The 18,626-nt window shown below is 45.4% G+C and overlaps 1 protein-coding gene across 1 annotated transcript in view; it reads right to left on the bottom strand.

Moving 5' to 3' along the window:
* SIX2 (SIX homeobox 2) overlaps positions 1-18,626 on the bottom strand; it is a 110,052-nt gene that overhangs the window by 40,047 nt on the left and 51,379 nt on the right. The gene's annotated exons all lie outside the window — the stretch shown is intronic.

Raw genomic sequence — 18,626 nt, forward strand, 5'->3', positions numbered from 1 at the left:
GCTCCTTAGTGTCAGGGTAGTGCTGCAGAGGGACTGCATGTAAGCAGGGGCGGCTCTAGGCACCAGCGGGCCAAGCGCCCGCTTGGGGCGGCATCCTGGGGAGGGCGTCATTTGGCTCCGGTGGAGCTCCCGCCGGCATGCCTGCGGCAGGTCCACCGGAGCCCGGGACAAGCGGACCTGCCGCAGTCATGCCTGCAGCGGGTCCCGTCTTCCCGCGGCTCCGGTTGAGCTCCCGCAGGCATGACTGCGGCAGGTCCGCTCGTCCGGGCTCCGGTGGACCTGCCGCAGGCACGCGGCGGAGCTCCACGAGCAAATGCCGCCCTCCCCAGGATGCCGGAGCCGCGGGAAGAGGGGACCCGCCGCGGGACTGGGGAAGGGCGGCGCAGCGCTCCGCGCTGCTTGGGGCAGCCTACTTTGTAGAGCCGCCCCTGCATGTAAGGGAATGCCAGAGAGAGCTGAGGGGGAAAGAAGGCTAGCCACTAGGATGGAAACATCAATGACTTGGCCAGTGTGTTATATGTGCCTACCCAAACAATCCCAATTACATAATTTTATGTCTTCCTATCATCTTTAGCTTATAAACTTTTCCGAGCTGAGACCATGTGTCCTCATCTGTAACATGCCATACTTTAGAGCTGGTTGAAAAATGCTAAGTATATGCCATGAAAAATGTTGAAATTTGCTTATTTTATGCTGAAAAAAATTGAAAACTGAAAATCCCCAAAACCTTCAGCTTGTGAGTTTTCAGTTCTTGGTTTTTCCTTCTCTCAATTTTTTCCTTTTTCTTCCTTCTCCTCCTTTTTTCTTTTTTACCACTGAAAAAAAATGGAGGGAAAGGGGAAAATCTGATAACTAAAACACCAAAAGATGTTCAGTTTTCAATTTTTTCATTAAAAAACAGAACATTTGGGAAAAAGCCCACAAAATCTGTGCCTGTTGTTGTAGTTGTCGAAAGAGGTTAGAATTAAAAATACTGAGCCACTCTACTGTCTACCATACACATAGGGTTTAAAGTGGCAAGAAACCGGAGCAAGTGTTCTCACCACACAGGTCAAAGAGGTGCACTGGTTACCTGTGTCAGAAGGGGAGTTACATTTCTTCCCTTCCCCTCACTGTAACCTCTGTGTACACATCTATGGTGCTGCAGAAATATTTTTAAACACTAAGGCCCCAATCCTGCAATGATATCCACAGTGCCAGCATGAAGCTCCATTACTTAATAGAGGCTCTATGCAGGTGCAGGAGTCTTCCCATATAGATCAAGGTCTAAATAACTAACAATAATAATTTCAGTGGGCATCAACTCTGAAGCCTAACAATGATAACTTACATGACAATTTAAACAAGTTTAAAACAAAAGGAAATATTTTTTCACACAACCCACAGTCAACCTGTGGAACTCCTTGTCAGAGGATGTTGTGAAAGCCAAGTCTATAACAAGGTTAAAAAAAACTACCTAAGTTCATGGAGGATAGGTCCTTCAACAGCTATTAGGCAGGATGGGCAGGGATGGTGTCCCTAGCCTCTTTTTGCCAGAAGCTGGGAATGGGTGATAGGGGATGGATCACTTGGTGATTACCTGTTCTGTTCATTCCCTCTGGGTCACCTGGCATTGGCCACTGTCAGAAGACAGGATGCTGGGATAGATAGACATTTGGTTGACCCAGTATGGCTGTTCTTATGTTCTTAAACTATTATTCTGCTGATCATTATAGAAGTAGCATGCAGCTACACTGAGATTGAGGTCAGAGTTGTGATTCCAGCCATACATTGAATAGGGCATCACTACCTGCTTGTGTTATCCCAAACTCATGACATAAAAACTTTGTACCACCAGACACCATCATGCTTTTATAGATTTTAGAGATGGGTTCAAACCAAAATCCCAGAGAGAAACACCCCTGAACTTTGAGAGGTTTGGAAGTGAACCTGAGGCTGGACCTCTATCTCTATAATGGGCTAAATCAAAAGCCTATATCTTAGTATAATCAAACTACGCAGGTTCAAAATCCAGATAGTAATTTTGCAGTTCAGAGAATATCTATTTAATGACATTGGTATTTGGGAAAGGTGCTCTAGCAAATTTCTGACACCATGTTTTCCCTTCGGTCAATACTGGTGCATCAAAAAGCAAAATATTTCACAGGAGCATATCAAATAACCTTTTAAAGGAAATCAGGCAGATTTCTGACACACTTCTCCAGGCTCCTCAGTAGCTGACCTGGCAGGATGCTGAGGTGCTCGGAGCCTGGAAGCACCAGCTCCTAAGCTCCCAGGCTCCCCCATAGCTCATCTGCTAGGTTGCTGTTGAGCTAGGGTGCTCAGTCTCCTGGGGAACATATTTTTTTCTTCAGAAACCCCAAAATATTCCTGCAGTGGGCACACTTCAGTCTTTCTGACATGAAATATTGCAGAATTTCACTTCCACAGAAATTTGAGGTTACAGCTTTGCAGCCTGAATTGGGATGACAGTTTTTGGCAAAACTTCTAAATTCACTTTCCTGGCCAGCTATACTAACAGCTATACATTACCTTGCACGTAGGCCACAGCTCTGAGCTAGATGGATCATCTCAAAAGATGAGGAAATTCAGTGTCTAAGACCATTATGGCTTTGCCCTGTCCTCTGAGACTGCCTATAAATGTGCCATTTAGTATCAGTTGCAGTGGTGTTTATTTGTATGATGCAGACAACTGCTTAATAGGAACTGGATGAAACTAGTCACTCACTTCACAGGCCTCCAAACAGCTATCAGATGGCAATAACTTTCTGTTGCTACTGATCTGTGCTAGATTTGAACTGTAGACCTAGAAAGGAAAGGTTTTACATGGAAACCACTGACATAACCTGACCCATACCACATGAGGAAACAGACCTATCTTTCATTATATCTATTTATTATAAGCATTATTAAGATGCTCCTTGATAACCTGATTCATGTAGTTTATGATAAATTGCTTGCTTAATTGAAAAATGTCAGGTTTCTAAATAGTGAAGTTAATTATCCCTCCTTTTCTAGTAGAAATTGACCTTTAATTGTGCAATATTAATCCACATATTGTATGAATTAAGCAAAATACCCGATTTCTACATGGAGAGAGACTTGCATGTGTTATTTTACTGAAGTATAGTTACATAATTATTTTAAATTTAGGATATCAGTTTAATTAAATACTTGCAGAAACCAAGCTTTTCAGGAACTTTGCAATTACAATCAATTTAAATGTACAGCTACATTAATATGGTGACAAGTGCAATAATAAAAACTAACTAAGTAATTGTAGGCAAGTGCTGAACAGATGTGTAAATACAAGACCATAGCATGGAACATTTTTATATATCATACTGAAATGCAAAAGAAACCAGTTATCCGTAGCTGTTCAAATGTCCAATTATAATCAGTCACAAAAACTTAGTTCTTTGAATGTGGATAAATCATTCAGGAATGCATATGGCACTTACAATTTCATGTTCTGTTTCTGGAAAGAGAGCATAGTTGATTGAAGACTGCCGCTCTACTATATTCAGAAAAGTATGCTGCAGTATTGGAATATATTCTTTCAACACATTTGTGATGAGTGGGTTTTGCATTTGGAATTATTTAACAGTCAAAACAATCCAAATACCATATGATAGCTGAGCTTTATTAAAAGGAGAAGGGGCTTCTAAGACCAGTTTAAGGTTGTTTGTTCAAGCTGTCAAATTGCTCAAAGCCCAAAAATTGAACTTCCAAACTGCTGGAACATAACATAGTCATGTGGCTATTTAGTGGATGCTGCAAGTTGCTATGAAATTGATTCACAGGTATATTTAAAAAAATAGCCACAAATACATGAAAATAAACTTTCCAGATCTCTGCACCTTCTCAGGTATCTCTTCACTTGCAGTGTGTTAGAAATAATTAAACTGGTGACAACAGCAGCAGTTTAAAATTAAAATTAATGTTCAAAGATATTTATATTATAATAGGTTTCAGAGTAGCAGCCGTGTTAGTCTGTATCCGCAAAAAGAACAGGAGTACTTGTGGCACCTTAGAGCCTAACAAATTTGTTAGTCTCTAAGGTGCCACAAGTACTCCTGTTCTTTTTATATTATAATAGAGCAGCAAGCATAGAACAACCATTTAAAATACAATATGTACTTTATAAATAGGAAGGGACAGATATTCAGCCCCATGGGAAGTTCCCTTTGCATTGCCAAAGCAGCATTAAGGGACTTAAAACCAGCTCTGGGCAACAAAATGGAGTAACTAGAACTACTGGTACAAGAAGTGAAACCAGATATTATAGGGATAAGAGAAACATGGCGGAATAGTAGTCATGACTGGAGTACAGGTATTAAAGGGTATGTGCTGTTAAGGAAAGACAGAAATAAAGGCAAAGGTGGTGGCGTAGCATTGTATATCAATGATGAGGTAGACTGTAAAGAAATTAGAAGTGATGGACTGGATAAGACAGAGTCTGTTTGGGCCAAAATCACTTTGGCGAAGAAAGCTACTAGAGGTTACCATGGGAAAGTGCTTGGAGTATATTATAGACCCCCAGGATCTGATCTGGATATGGATAGAGACCTCTCTAATGTTTTTAATGAAATAAATACTCCTGGGAATTGTGTGATTATATGAGACTTTAACTTCCCAACTATAGATTGGAGGACAAATGCTACCAATAATAGTAGGGCCCAGATTTTCCTGAATGGGATAGCTGACAAATAGTTGCTGAACCAACAAGAGGTGATGCCATTTTAGATTTCATACTGGTGAGTAGTGAGGACTTCACAGAAGCACTGGCTGTAGGAGACAACCTTGGTTCAGATGATCATGAGCTAAACTAAATGGAAGGATAAACAAAAACAGATCTGCAACTAAAGTCCTTGATTTCAAAAGGGCAAACTTTAAAAAAAATTAAGGAATTAGTTAGGGAAGTGGACTGGACCGAAGAACTCAAGGAGCTGAACATGAAGAAGGCTTGGAATTACTTTAAGTTAAAGTTGCAGAAACAATTTGAAGACTACATCCCAAGCAAGGGAGAAAAAGTTCATAGGGAAGGGTTGCAGACCAACTGGATGAGCAAGCATCTCAAACAAAGGATTAAGAGAATGCAGAAAGCCTACAAGGAATGGAAGATATGATGTATCAGCAAGGAAATCTACCTCTTGGAGCTCAGAAAGTGTAGGGACTGCCAAAAGCCAAACAGAGTTGGACCTTGCAAAGGAAATTAAAACAAATAGTAAAAGGTTATATATAAATAAAAAGAAAACAAGGAAAGAAGTGGGACCACTAAGCACTGAGGATGTGGTGGAGATAAAAGATAATGTAGGAATGGCCCACTACCTTGCCTAGTTTTTAATAAGGCTAATGAAGAGCTGGCTGGGGTTGGGGGGGTGGGTAGTGGCAAGGTGGCTAATGTGAATGCGGATATGGAAGTAGAAATTACCACATCTGAGGTGGAAGTCAAACTCATACAATTTAATGGGATTATCAGATAAAAATCAGATTTTCTCCATCCAAGAATATTAACGGAACTGGCACATGAAATTGCAAGCCCAATAGCAAGGATTTTTAATGAATCTGGAAACTTGGGGGTCATATCCTATGACTGGAGAATTGCTAATAAAGGGGGGTAAGTGATCTGGGAAACTACAGGCCTGTTAGTTTGACCTCAATTGTATGCATGGTTTTGGAACAAATTTTGAAAGAGAAAGTAGTTAAGGACATAGAGGTAAACAGTAATTGGAATAAAATACAACATGGTTTTACAATAGGTAGATTGTGCCAGACCAACTTGATCTCCTTCTTTGAGAAGATAACTGATTTTTTTAGACAAAGGAAATGCAGTAGATCTAATCTACCTGGATTTCAGTAAGGCATTTGATATAGTTCCACATGGGAAATTATTAGTTAAATTGGAGAAGAGGGGATTAATATGAAAATTGAAAGATGGATAAGGATCTGGTTAAAGGGGAGACCATACTGAAAGGTGAACTGTCAGGTTGGAGGGAGGTAACTTGTGGAGTTCCTCTGGGATCAGTCTTGGGACCAATCTTATTTAATATTTCTATTACTGACCTTGGCACTAAAAGTGGGAGTGTGCTAATAAAATTGTGGATGACACAAAACATCCTGGGAGTTTTTCTCCTTCCTCTGCACCATGGGCTACAGGTCACTTGGAGGTTCAAACTAGTGCAGGGGGTTCTCAAAATTCATTGCACTGCGACCCCCTTCTGACAATAAAAATTACTACATGACCCCAGGACAGGGGACTGAAGCATGAGCCTGCCCGAGTCCCGCTGCCCCAGGCGAGCGGGTGGGGCGAGGGGCAAAGCTGAAGCCCTAGGGCTTCAGCTCCAGGTGGGGGGCCTGCAACCTGAGTCCCAACACGCAGGGCTGAAACCCTCAGGCTTCAGCCTGGGGTGGTGGGGCTCGGGCTTCGGCCCTGGGTCCCAGCAAGTTTAAACCAGCCCTGGCAACCCCATTAAAATGGGGTCCTGACCCACCATTTGAGAACCGCTGAACAAGTGTAAATGATGGATTCTTTATAACTTGAAGTCTTTAAATCATGAGTTGAGGACTTCAGTAACTCAGCCAGGGGTTAGGGGTTTATTACAGGAGTGAGTGGGTGAGATTCTGTGGCCTGCAATGTGCAGGAGGTCAGACTAGGCGAGCATGATGGTCCCTTTTGGCCTTACAGTCTATGAGCTCTAAAGGGGCTGGTGAGGATTCTCCCAATGTAGATGACAAGCCATTACAGCCAGCTATGGGCCACTCATTCCCCCCACCCATCTTGGCACAGGGGGCATGCTATGGCCACCTGGCAGTGGGGAGGACAAGGTATCGAAGCCTGCTTGCAAAGGCCAGGAAGAGCTCGATCGTGGAAATCACACCAAATCTGGCACAGCACACTGTCTGTTCACTCTGTTTCTACACTGGTATTTCCTTTGGAAAAGGTCAGAAGACCGGGTATATACAGTACAGGAGCTCTAAAGGCACAAACTAGTATTCCACATGCTACAAAGGGAGCGTCCCAGGGTTGGGAGAGGGAGGAACTGGAGAGTGATGTGCCATTGCGCTCCACTGATCCAAGCCAATGAAATGATCCATAGGGGCCTGCATAAGCTAGAGCAGCCTATGATTGTTCTAAATTCACCATGGGGCAGCTCAGCCCAAAGCTAGTGTAAGGTCAAGGCATAAACAGATTAGAGCCACCTTTGCTTTCCCTCTGCTTCAGCTGCACTGAGCATGGAGCCCTGTATCTATGTAAAATGGAGCATTAATTGTTCCAGTGTCAGCATGATCAAATTCAGGTGAGTAGTGAGGGCAAAGTAGCCTCAGGTTCACAGGAGAAAACCTCAGGGAGCTTAGAGCTGCTATTGCTTCTTCCCAGTCCCTGGCATAGGGGAATGGCTGAAGAAAAGAAGATGTGGCAATCCCCAAGTGCCACAAGAATGGGGCTGCTCTTAGTTAAGGCTGGCCCCAGGAGGGACACAAAGGTGGCATAGAACCTCCTTTGCTCACCCATCAGCTAAGGGTCTAATCCAAACTTTCCACAAAGTCAGTGAGAGTTTTGCTCAAACGAGGACTGGAGGATTTGGTCCTGTGTGAGATTTGGAGTAGTTTTATTACATATGACAATATGAAATCATGTAATGTACAGGAGGTCAGACTAGATAATCATGATGGTCTCTTTTGACCTTAAAGGCTATGAGTCTATGATGTTATATGAAACAGGCCTGAAACTTTCTATTGTGGACTGATTTTGATGGTCCTTTGTGATAGCCAATAACTTGTACTCACAATGCTGAAATTCTCTGCAATGCTGCCTTCTCATAGCTGTTTCCACCTGTAGCTCTACTCATATTCCTTTTGCAAGTTGTGTAATAATCTCCCGATACTCCCATCTACATAAGGGCAAATGTTCAAAGGTATTTAGGTGTCTAATGAGGCAGATAGGAGTTAAAAGATTCAGATTTCAATGGGGATTAGGATTTAAGAAAATCAGATCTCAATAGAGTTTAGGTGCCTAATGCTCAGGTGCTTTTGAAAACCCCATTAGGTACCTATCTGCATCTTTAGCCACCTGAGTACCTTTGAAAATCTGGCCCTCATTTCTTTCCGTTGATGCCACATGATTTCCATTGCTTTTCGAGTGAGTGGAAACTGTCTATGTGCACTGTGTTTTTAGCATTTAGAAAACATTCAGTTGAAGATGCAGGTAAATGCATTTTATATCTCTAGCCACATGGTTGTCAAACTGCTGTTCAAAATTGTGACCCTCCATAGGTATGTGGCACCTTATGTTATCAAAAGCATTTGAAATATTTTAGATAACAAAAGCTAATGAAGACAGATACTATAGCTTTAAACTGTATTCACTTCCTGATAGAGTTGCTAATCCAGTGCTTTGAATTCTATGCCAACAAATTTGACTGAAACAAAAGAGCTCTGCTCTTAACAGGTGCAAATTCTTTGATTGCAAATATGGCAGCTTTTTCAAAATCATTATCACAGATGTGGATTTTCAGATGCATCTTTCTTCTTAAGCAACATCATTCAGATATTGAACCAACTTCTCACAGCAAGGTTGAGCATTTAAAGGTACCAGACAAAAGCAAACGCGTTATCCATCAATTCTCATAATTTCCTACATGTACATGTATTGGAATATTGGCATGGTTTAAAATGTTCTATATGTCAGCCATAATGTTGCATCACTTAAATGCTGCATGTTATGTCTTGCACATAACATAACTGCAACGTTATCTTTAGTGACTGGGAAGTCAGTAACAGCAAATCTCTTATGATTTGTATTTCTCTGATGTGTGTGAATTACTAATTTATCTGGATGCCATGGCTCTGAGAGCAATTCATTGTGACTCCTTTATATTTTCTTTTTCAGGGTAAGCTGGGGTGTACAGTCTCTGAAATATTGTCTAAAACATCTTGGATTGTTTGAGCAGGGTTATCACAACATTCAGAGGATTTAATACCATCTGTTGTGCCCTTTCAGTAGCAATTTTAGCTGCAGCAGGTGCATGGACAAGCTTTAATGTCTGTGAAGATGATGAACATCATCCAGAAAAGTTGTTGTGCATTTCTCCCTGTAAACAGTTCAGTCATAGGAATATCACTTCCAGCAAGAGATCATAGCAGCTTTTCTTTTGTCATGAGATAAACATATACTATATTCATTCTAAACCTTTGCTTTTCATGGAGAAAGTCTCACAAGTCTCTGCAGCACACAAAGAAGTTTAAGGCACAAAAATCCTGAATGTGTAGGCCCTGAACCTACAAGTGCTTATGTGATTTGCACTAAAATGCACAAGGTGTTGCTTTTCAGCACAAGTGGAGGCTGAAGATGGGAACCAGTAAGGTGGTGCTCTGACGCCTCTACTGAATGGTAGCAGGTCTCATCCTGTTTCCTTCCTTACAAGTGTGCAATGTTAAAGTAGAGCAGGACATGACTGGAGAATAGGCATGTCTGAGGAGACAACCATTTAATCATCATGCTAATGAGACACTTCACCATCTGTTGTCAGAGCGGTACCGGTGTGGTGCGCTGCTCTCTCCAATGTTGATATCACTCGGCTGCGTGCGTGTGTTCCCTCTGTGTGCTGCCCCAGCTCTGCGCAGATAGCTGACACAGCAGACCCGACGAGAACCCCCAATAACCACAGAGTCCAGTAAGATGCAAAGCCACGTCGGCTAGGTTTATTGCGACCTCGGACACCCTTGCAGGGTCCCCGTAGATTACTTAGTCTACTGGGCGTACTACGAGAGAGTGCCTCTTGGCAATGGACCCGGCTCAGTCAGTGGTGGGACTTTCCACTGCCCCCTTGGCCGGACAAAGACACCGCCCCAGGGATGCATTCTTATACACAGATACAAACAAGTTACACATCACACCTGACGTATTGAGGTGCAACCTTTCTATGTAGCACGGTACAACCCCTCTACGTATTAAGGTGGCACCTCTCACCTTGTACATGTTGGTTCGATCAAAACAACTCTATCCATCATATTACCCTTTTGCCCCTGTCATTGGGATGGGCCAGCCTGTTCTTTGTTATCTGTGTGGAATGTGCAAGTATGTGAATGTTCTGATATCTAGTGTTCAGTACCTTTTAGGTACGTATCTTCTTGCAGCATCAGCCCTTTCCTTGCTTCTGTGAGAAGGGCCTGCCTCTGGCTCACAGCTTAACTTTGCTTTATGTTAGCAAAGTCTTGACCATTACTTTAGTTTAGGCCTCAGGCCTCATACCAGGCCTTGATACCAAGGTTTATATCTCAGGGCCTCCTCTTACTACACCATCCACTTCCCAGTAGGGAAAGGAAGAGTAACTTGATGGCCACACAGCCATGATCTCATGAATTCAAGTTGAGGTTCTCCTTCACTCAGTGTGCACTTGCACATGCATCATTTCAAACCTGACCTGCACAAGATCAGGGCCAAAATGTACAATTGGCAGGGTAAAGTACAAACAGATGAAAATGTGTCACAATATTTTAGATACAATAGAGTCTTTTATAATCAAAACATTCTCAGTCCAATAGAGTTTTCAGGTACAAATACCCATGCAAAGTGGAAATACTAGTGGACAAATATTCAGCTCACTGTCCATTATTTTTTAAATATCCTAGCTTATGGGACAGGTTGGGAGAGGTAAGAGAATGCTGGTTGTGGGCAGGAGGGTCAGGGAGAGAATGCATAGGGCCTACCTGATCCTTGGCCCGTAGACTGGGGCTTAGGGGTCTACTCAGGCCAGCACAACTTAGCATCCTAAATCACACAGCCCCCAGTCAGACCAAAGTTTGGGGAGTGTATTTGTTGCTTTTCCTTCCTGTGATCTGCATTGAGTGTAAGCTTGATCTAGCTCAGAATGGAGACACTTACATTTAATTTAAAAAAGCAACCATCCTCTCCAATATCTGTTGCCATTTTAAAACAATGTCTGCAATGTGCAATCCCTATTTCCACCAAAGCAGCTGTTCCTTATCAGGCAGAGGGGAGGTGACAGAAAAAGGGTTGTGATTTTACTTATACCAGTTTTACACTGATGCAACTTCATTGATTTCAGAATTACTCCTGATTTACACCAGAAGGAGGCATTAGGCCTTGAAGCAAACCAAATTCATTACCTCTCAGCTTGTCAGCTTGTTTTCAGATCTGTTCATACGAGTCTTCTATAATAAACCAAATCATCTACTTAAACCAATTTCTAAACTTCTAAAATGTTTCCTATATATTGCTCACGGGTTGAAGATAGCTGGCTCACAAATGTTGGGCTAGATGTTCAGGCACAGGAGTGTACATACAGTTAGTTATCAATTACAGTATCTATCATCAGAGCAACATCTTACGTTCCTTTTCATCGTCTTTCATTACAATGTTATGCTTGTGATGCTCTATCAGTTAGCTTTTCCATGATAAGCTACAATATTTAGAGATTCATATCTGCCTGCTTTTAATCACATTTGGATGAAACTTGACATCGAAATTGCCAACCCGAGGGTAACACCTTCTTTTAAAAGGGGTATAAGTAAGTTATTTTTCAGTTTTTCAGCAATAAAAATGTCTCAATTTTTGGTTTACTTGTTTCAAGCATTTTGTTCACCAGACCAATAAAAGTATAATTTTAAAACCTAAAATATAGGGAATTTCCCCTCCCCCCTCCAAATGGGCACATTGGGTTTCAAACCCCATTGTGCTCAGTGGCACAGAAAGAGCCATTGCAGAGCACTCCATAGATGAAGAGAGAAAAGGGAGGGAATCCAAATGGCTGGAAGCCTCTTGGCCAGTCCATTTTCCTTTTATGTGTCTTCTATTCTGGTACTAAGGGCCTGATCTCAAATCCAAAGTCAAAGGGAGGCTTTCTATTGGCTTCAATAAGCCTTGGAACTGCCCCTAATGTCAGGCCTAGCACACTTAGTTATGATGTGAGCTATACAATAGTCACCAAAATATTTTTTTAAACTAGGAAATATTACCAGATGTGATGACACAATCAAATGTGATGACAAGAAGAATGCTGTTCATATCTTGTTGATTTAAGTTGTGACACTAAGTAGAAAATATTGTTAAAAACATGGCATGGTGTTTAATGTATCTGACTCTGTTTCAAGCTACCCTTGTTTTCTAAGGCCTGGTCTACACTAGGACTTTAATTCAAATTTAGCAGCGTTAATTCGAACTAACCGCGCACCCGTCCACACCAGGAAGCCATTTAATTCGACATAGAGGGCTCTTTAGTTCGAATTCTGTACTCCTCCCCGACGAGGGGAGTAGCGCTAAATTCGACATGGCCATGTCGAATTAGGCTAGGTGTGGATGCAAATCGAACTTAGTAGCTCCGGGAGCTATCCCACACTGCACCACTCTGTTGACGCTCTGGACAGCAGTCCGAGCTTGGATGCTCTGACCAGCCACACAGGAAACGACCCGGGAAAATTTGAATTCCTTTTCCTGTCTGGGCACTTTGAATCTCATGTCCTGGTTGGACATCGGGGCAAGCTCAGCAGCACCGGCAACGATGCAGAGCTCTCCAGCAGAGGAGTCCAGGCAATCCAAGAATAGAAAGAGGTCCCCAGCATGGACTGACCGGGAAGTCTTGGATCTGATCGGTGTGTGGGGCGATGAGTCTGTGCTTTCGGAGCTGCGCTCCAACAAATGGAATGCGAAGACCTACGAGAAGGTCTCCAAAGCCATGACAGACAGAGGATACAGCCGGGATGCAATGCAGTGCTGCGTGAAAGTCAAGGAGCTGAGACAAGGCTACCATAAAATCAAAGTGGCAAACGGACGCTCCGGAGCCCAGCCCCAGACATGCCGCTTCTACGAGGCACTGCATGCCATTCTCGGTGGGTCTGCCACCACTGCCCCACCAGTGTACGTGGACTCTGACGAAGGGATAGTGTCGACGGCCAGTTCCTCGTCGACGTTCGCAGATGGGGAAGATGAGGAAGGAGATGAGGAGGGGGAGGCAGTCGACAGCGCTTACAACGCTGATTTCCCCGACAGCCAGGATCTCTTCATCACCCTCACTGAGATCCCCTACCAACCCTCTGCAGCCGTTACCACGGACCCTGAATCAGGAGAAGGATCAGTCGGTAAGTGCTTTAAACATGTAAACTTTTATTATTAATGGAACAGGAAAAAAGACTAGGCGAACAGAAGGTCTACATGCAGGGGAATGGAACAGGAATCTTCCGCGGAGATCTCCATGAAGCTCTCCTGGAGGTAGTCGAAAAGCCTATGGAGGAGGTTCCTGGGGAGAGCTGGCTTATTGGGTGCTCCGAGGTAGCACACTTTTCCATGCCACGCTCTCAGCTGGTACTCCGGGACCAGTGCCTTGACGAGCATCGCAGCATAGGGCCCTGGCTTGTGCTGGCTTTCATTCAGCATGCGCTCCCTGTCTCTCCGTGACACCCTCCTCAGGGTGATCTCGCGCGCAGACTCCTGCATGGAAGTAGAGTGATTTGTGTACTATTACTATTGGTAGTGCTTCACTGTTCCTTAGAACAACAAGAAGCGTCACTTTAGAGCCACATGCTGGAGGCTACAGAGTGGCAGCATACAGGGATCTTTTCCAAGGGAAAACCGCGAGGGGGTGGAACAGGGGCAGAGTTTATGCTTTCAGGATTGCCTGCAGCAAGAGGACAGAGCTGGACATTGACTTTTAAGCAGCCAAAAGCCTTTGGCTTACCATGCCTGGCTGCTCCACGGATTCAGCTTTCCTGTCCCACTTGTCTGGTCTGCAGTGCAATACCCCAGGCAATGAAAGTGAATGCAGATAAATCGAACTTTCCCTGAGTGAGTGCTCAGGAGATAGGTGCCGTCCATGGTCTGGTTCACAGGTAATGAGTAGACTATGTTTCATTTTTAAGAAAAGACATCTTTGTAAGCAATTCACTCCCTTTTCCCCCTCACACAGCTGCAACAGTATCCCAACCTGCTCCACCATGCCCCTCACAGAGGCTGGCGCAGATTAGGCGTCGTAAGAAAAGGACCCGGGACGAGATATTTGCAGAACTTATGGGCTGCTCCAGAGCAGAAGCGGACCAGCAGAGCCAGTGGAGGGAGAACCTGACACAGCAGCAGCGCTCACACAGCGAACGGGAGGACAGATGGCGTCAGGAGGACCAGCAGGCGACTCAAACACTGCTTGGACTACTGAGGGAGCAAACAGACACGCTCAGGCACCTTGTCGATGTTCTGCAGGACCGCAGGCAGGAGGACAGAGCCCCCCTGCACTGTGTCTGCAACCGCCCTCCCCCGCCACACACTCCAATACCCACCTCTCCCAGAATAACAAGAAGGAGGGGTACCAAGGGCCGTGAAAACTGTCACTGCACCACAGCGGACTGCTAAATTACTCAAAAGTTCTCAGTCCCTAGATTTTGAAAAGTTCTCACCTTTACTGTGTTGTCGAGTATTAAAAGTAGTTTGCTGTTAATTACTGTTTCTGTCATGTTTGTTTGCTGAAGACTTTCTGTGAAGGGGGGAGAGGGGTTTGGTAATTGCATAGGACAGTCACCATGAACAGGGTACAGACATGGGGGCAGGATCAACAGCAGGTTACTCACTGAGTGCAGTCACTAGGCACCCTGGTCAGTCTGTGAGGTGTTTTTAATGTTCTGTTCATAGGCGGCAGGTGCCCTGCTCCAGGTATACTTGGAGGTGGGTCTCTCCCCCGGCCCAGCCTGGATCAGGCCCTGGCCCAGGCGGGTCTCCCCCCGCCCCGTCAATTCCCTGCCTGGAGCAGGTCCCAGCGCCCACCTGCCACCCCTCCCCCGGCGTGTCGTCTCGCCCTCCCCCCCGCGCTGCGTCCCTACCTGACAGTAGAGCAGCTACCGGCACAAATGCTGTCTGCTGCCCCAGGGTACTAGCGCCTGCCATCCACAAATGACAAGGCAGGTTGCCATCACCCTGCCCTTCTACCGTTGCCCTGAGCCTCCACAATGCCCCAAACCCTCAGCCCCAGCCACAGCCCGCAACCCCCTACGCCTCCTCCCCCTTCCCACACACCCCTCACCCCTTCCTACGCCCCCATCCCCAGCCCTGAGGCTGCACCCAAACTCCGTCCCAAAGCCTACACCCCTCACCCCTTCCTGCACACCCACCTGTAACCGTCCTCCCCCCAGAGACCGCTGTAGGAGCAGTAGGCTATCATTCCTAGAGTCTAGAAGCGGTCTCTACATCACTGCACACCCTACCCACCACAGTCCATGTCCCTGTTTCAACCCTTTGACGCGAAATCATTATTAAAGAAAAGGTTTTTAAATAACAATGCTCCATTACCTTTATTTTTACACGTGTGTTGGAAGGGGGCAAACGGGGTGAACGGGGTATGAGACTGCAGAGGAGAGTCAACAGTAAATGGGTAAAGAAACAGGGGCAGGTTCAGCTTCTCTGTAAAGCAACTGGAAAGTCATAGGTTACCCTGCTCTCTGAGGAACCTAGCTTTCAAAGCCTCCCGGATGCACAGCGCTTCCCGCTGGGATCTTCTAATGGCATGGGTGTCTGGCTGAGCGTAATCTGCAGCCAGGCGATTTGCCTCAACCTCCCATCCCGCCATAAAGGTCTCCCCCTTGCTCTCACAGAGATTGTGGAGCACACAGCAAGCTGCAATAACAATGGGGATATTGTTTTCGCTGAGATCCGAGCGAGTCAGTAAGCTCCGCCATCTCCCCTTGAGACGTCCGAAAGCACACTCCACCACCATTCTGCACTTGCTCAGCCGGTAGTTGAAGAGCTCCTTCTCATTGTCCAAGGCGCCTGTATAGGGCTTCATGAGCCAGGGCATTAGCAGGTAGGCTGGGTCCCCGAGGATCACTGTAGGCATCTGCACATCCCCAACAGTTATTTTGTGGTCCGGGAAGAAACTACCTGCCTGGAGGCGTTTAAACAGACCAGAGTTCCTGAACACACGCGCGTCATGAACCTTGCCCGGCCACCCGACGTTGATGTTGGTAAAGCGTCCCCTATGGTCCACCAGTGCTTGCAGCACCATTGAAAAGTAGCCCTTTCGGTTAATGTACTGGCTGGCCTGGTGGTCCGGTCCCAGGATAGGGATGTGAGTCCCATCTATAGCCCCACCGCAGTTTGGGAATCCCATCGCGGCGAAGCCAGCTATGACGACCTGGACGTTTCCCAGGGTCACTACCTTCAAGAGCAGGAGTTCAACCATTGCGTTGGCTACTTGCATCACAGCAACCCCCACGGTAGATTTGCCCACGCCAAAGTGGTTCGCTACTGACCGGTAGCTGTCTGGCATGGCAAGTTTCCAGAGGGCTATGGCCACTTGCTTCTGCACTGTCAGGGCTGCTCGCATCCTGGTGTCCTTGTGCTTCAGGGCAGGGGACAGCAAGTCACACAGTTCAAGGAAAGTGCCCTTACGCATCCTGAAGTTTAGCAGCCACTGTGATTCATCCCAGACCTAAAGGTAATAGGTAATAATTGGAGATATACCAATCTCCTAGAACTGGAAGGGACCTTGAAAGGTCATCTAGTCCAGCCCCCTGCCTTCACTAGCAGGACCAATTTTTGCCCCAGATCCCTAAGTGGCCCCCTCAAGGATTGAACTCACAACCCTGGGTTTAACAGGCCAATGCTCAAACCACTGAGCTATCCCTCCCCCCGTAGACCTGCAGCACTATGCGGTCCCACCAGTCCGTGCTTGTTTCCTGGGCCCAGAATCACCGTCCCATAGCATGAACATGACCCAGTGCCACCATGATCTCCACGGCGCGGCGTCCCGTGCTTTCTGACAGGTCTGTGCCAGTCTGAGACTTCATGTCCTCACCGCGCTGCCGTTGCCTCCTCGCCCGATTTCTCAGCATCTGACTGTTGAAGAGGTGTAAGATAAGGTGCGAGGAGATGACAACGGCCATAAGTGCAGCGATGATCGCAGCGGGCTCCATGATCGCAGTGGAGTGCTGTGGCATCCGCACTGTCACTTATAACAGGAAAAGTGCGCGAACAGATTTCCCGCCGGCGGGAGTGACGGTTGAATGCTGACAGTTACCCAAGACCACCCTCGACACAGTTTTCCCCCCAGCAGGCATTGGGGGCTATACCCAGAATTCCAATGGGCAGCGGGGAGTGCGGGAACTGTGGGATAGCTTCCCACAGTGCACCGCTTCCAAAGTCGACGTTTGCCCCGTTACTGTGGACTCACACAGTCGAATTAGTGTATTTAGTGTGGGTACACAAATTCGACTTCATAAGGTCGATTCCACAAATTCAACTTAAATTGATTCAAAATAGTCTTGTAGTGTAGACATACCCTAAGATCAAAGGTAAAACAAAAACTTTACACATCACTTTTTTTAATCCAGACAATGATAACACAAAGATCACTGTAAGAATTAAAGGCTAGATGGTGTCTGGCCCTTGAGCTGCTGCAGTGGGGAGAGTGAAGTACAGGGAGTGGGGGAAGGAACATTCCTCCCCACTTGAGCCCCGTCTGCGTGGGCCAAGCACAGTCATCAAGCAGATGAATGGATTCCTCATAAAGTCCAGGGAATGCAAAGCCTTCCCAAGGCGTGTGCGTGGTGGAGGGTGGGGAGGAAGATGGGATGGATGGATGGATACGGGGGAGGGCACTATGGTAGAGCTAGCTGGCCACAAGCTACAAAAGAAATGACATAACAGCCCAGCCATCTAGCCTAGAATCCACTGTTCTACCGTGACCAACACCAACTGCTCCTGGGGAAGGAGCAAGAAACCCTGGCATATTCACAGTAATAGGGAGAGAAGCAGGAGGACCATCTCCCTTATCACCTTTAGCACAGTGGTTAAAATACTCTCCTGGGATGCAGGAGACCCCAGTTTAATTGCCCCCTCTGCCTGCTGTGGAGAAGGGATTTGAATGTGGGTCTCCTACATTTGAGGAAAGTGTCTAGTCACTGGGATTCTCAAGTGTGTGTCTTTCTCAGTCTCTTCTGTGGATATTGTTCTACTCTGTATAAATAATTGAACAGCCATATAGCAGGGATTTGAATTTGGGTCTCCTACATTCCAGGTGAGTCCTAAATCCACCGACTATAAAGTCATTCTCACTCTTCAGCTGGCCCAAGGACTATTCATTGTCATTATGAATGACTATGACTTGCAGTTATGAGTAACTATGGATAGTCACTGGGCCAGGAAAAGAGTATCTACTGTTCAGTTAATCTATGTATCTAGATAGAGGGCTCATGTAAGACCAGCTAGACTTCAAAGACATCAACAGAAAAGGTCTTTTCAATATTATCATGAGGCATAATTGACGCTTTAAAATACAAAAGCCAACTAGGCTGCTGACAGGAGTGATGATAAATACTTGTTATCCTGGAAGCACTCCTCACACTCATTATCCAAGACAGTCTCAGTTGTTATTTTACTCCTTGCTAACGTCAACAGATTAAACTTTGTGGGAGTTTCCTCCCTTGGGTGAAAGGACAGACTCATTCAGGAGAAATACTGTGACATTTGTCAGACAAATGTGTAAACCGAAGCTCTGCCCAAGCAGAAGTGAAAACTAATCTCTAGAACAAAGAACATATTTCATATAGGCCTTAATGCCTCGATGAACAATCTGCAGATAATGTGACCTAATACTTGCCAAAAATGTGCTTACTAATTTTGTAGG

This window comes from Mauremys reevesii, linkage group 3 (assembly GCF_016161935.1).
Source record: "Mauremys reevesii isolate NIE-2019 linkage group 3, ASM1616193v1, whole genome shotgun sequence".
In the NCBI taxonomy this organism is placed as follows: Eukaryota; Metazoa; Chordata; order Testudines; family Geoemydidae; genus Mauremys; species Mauremys reevesii.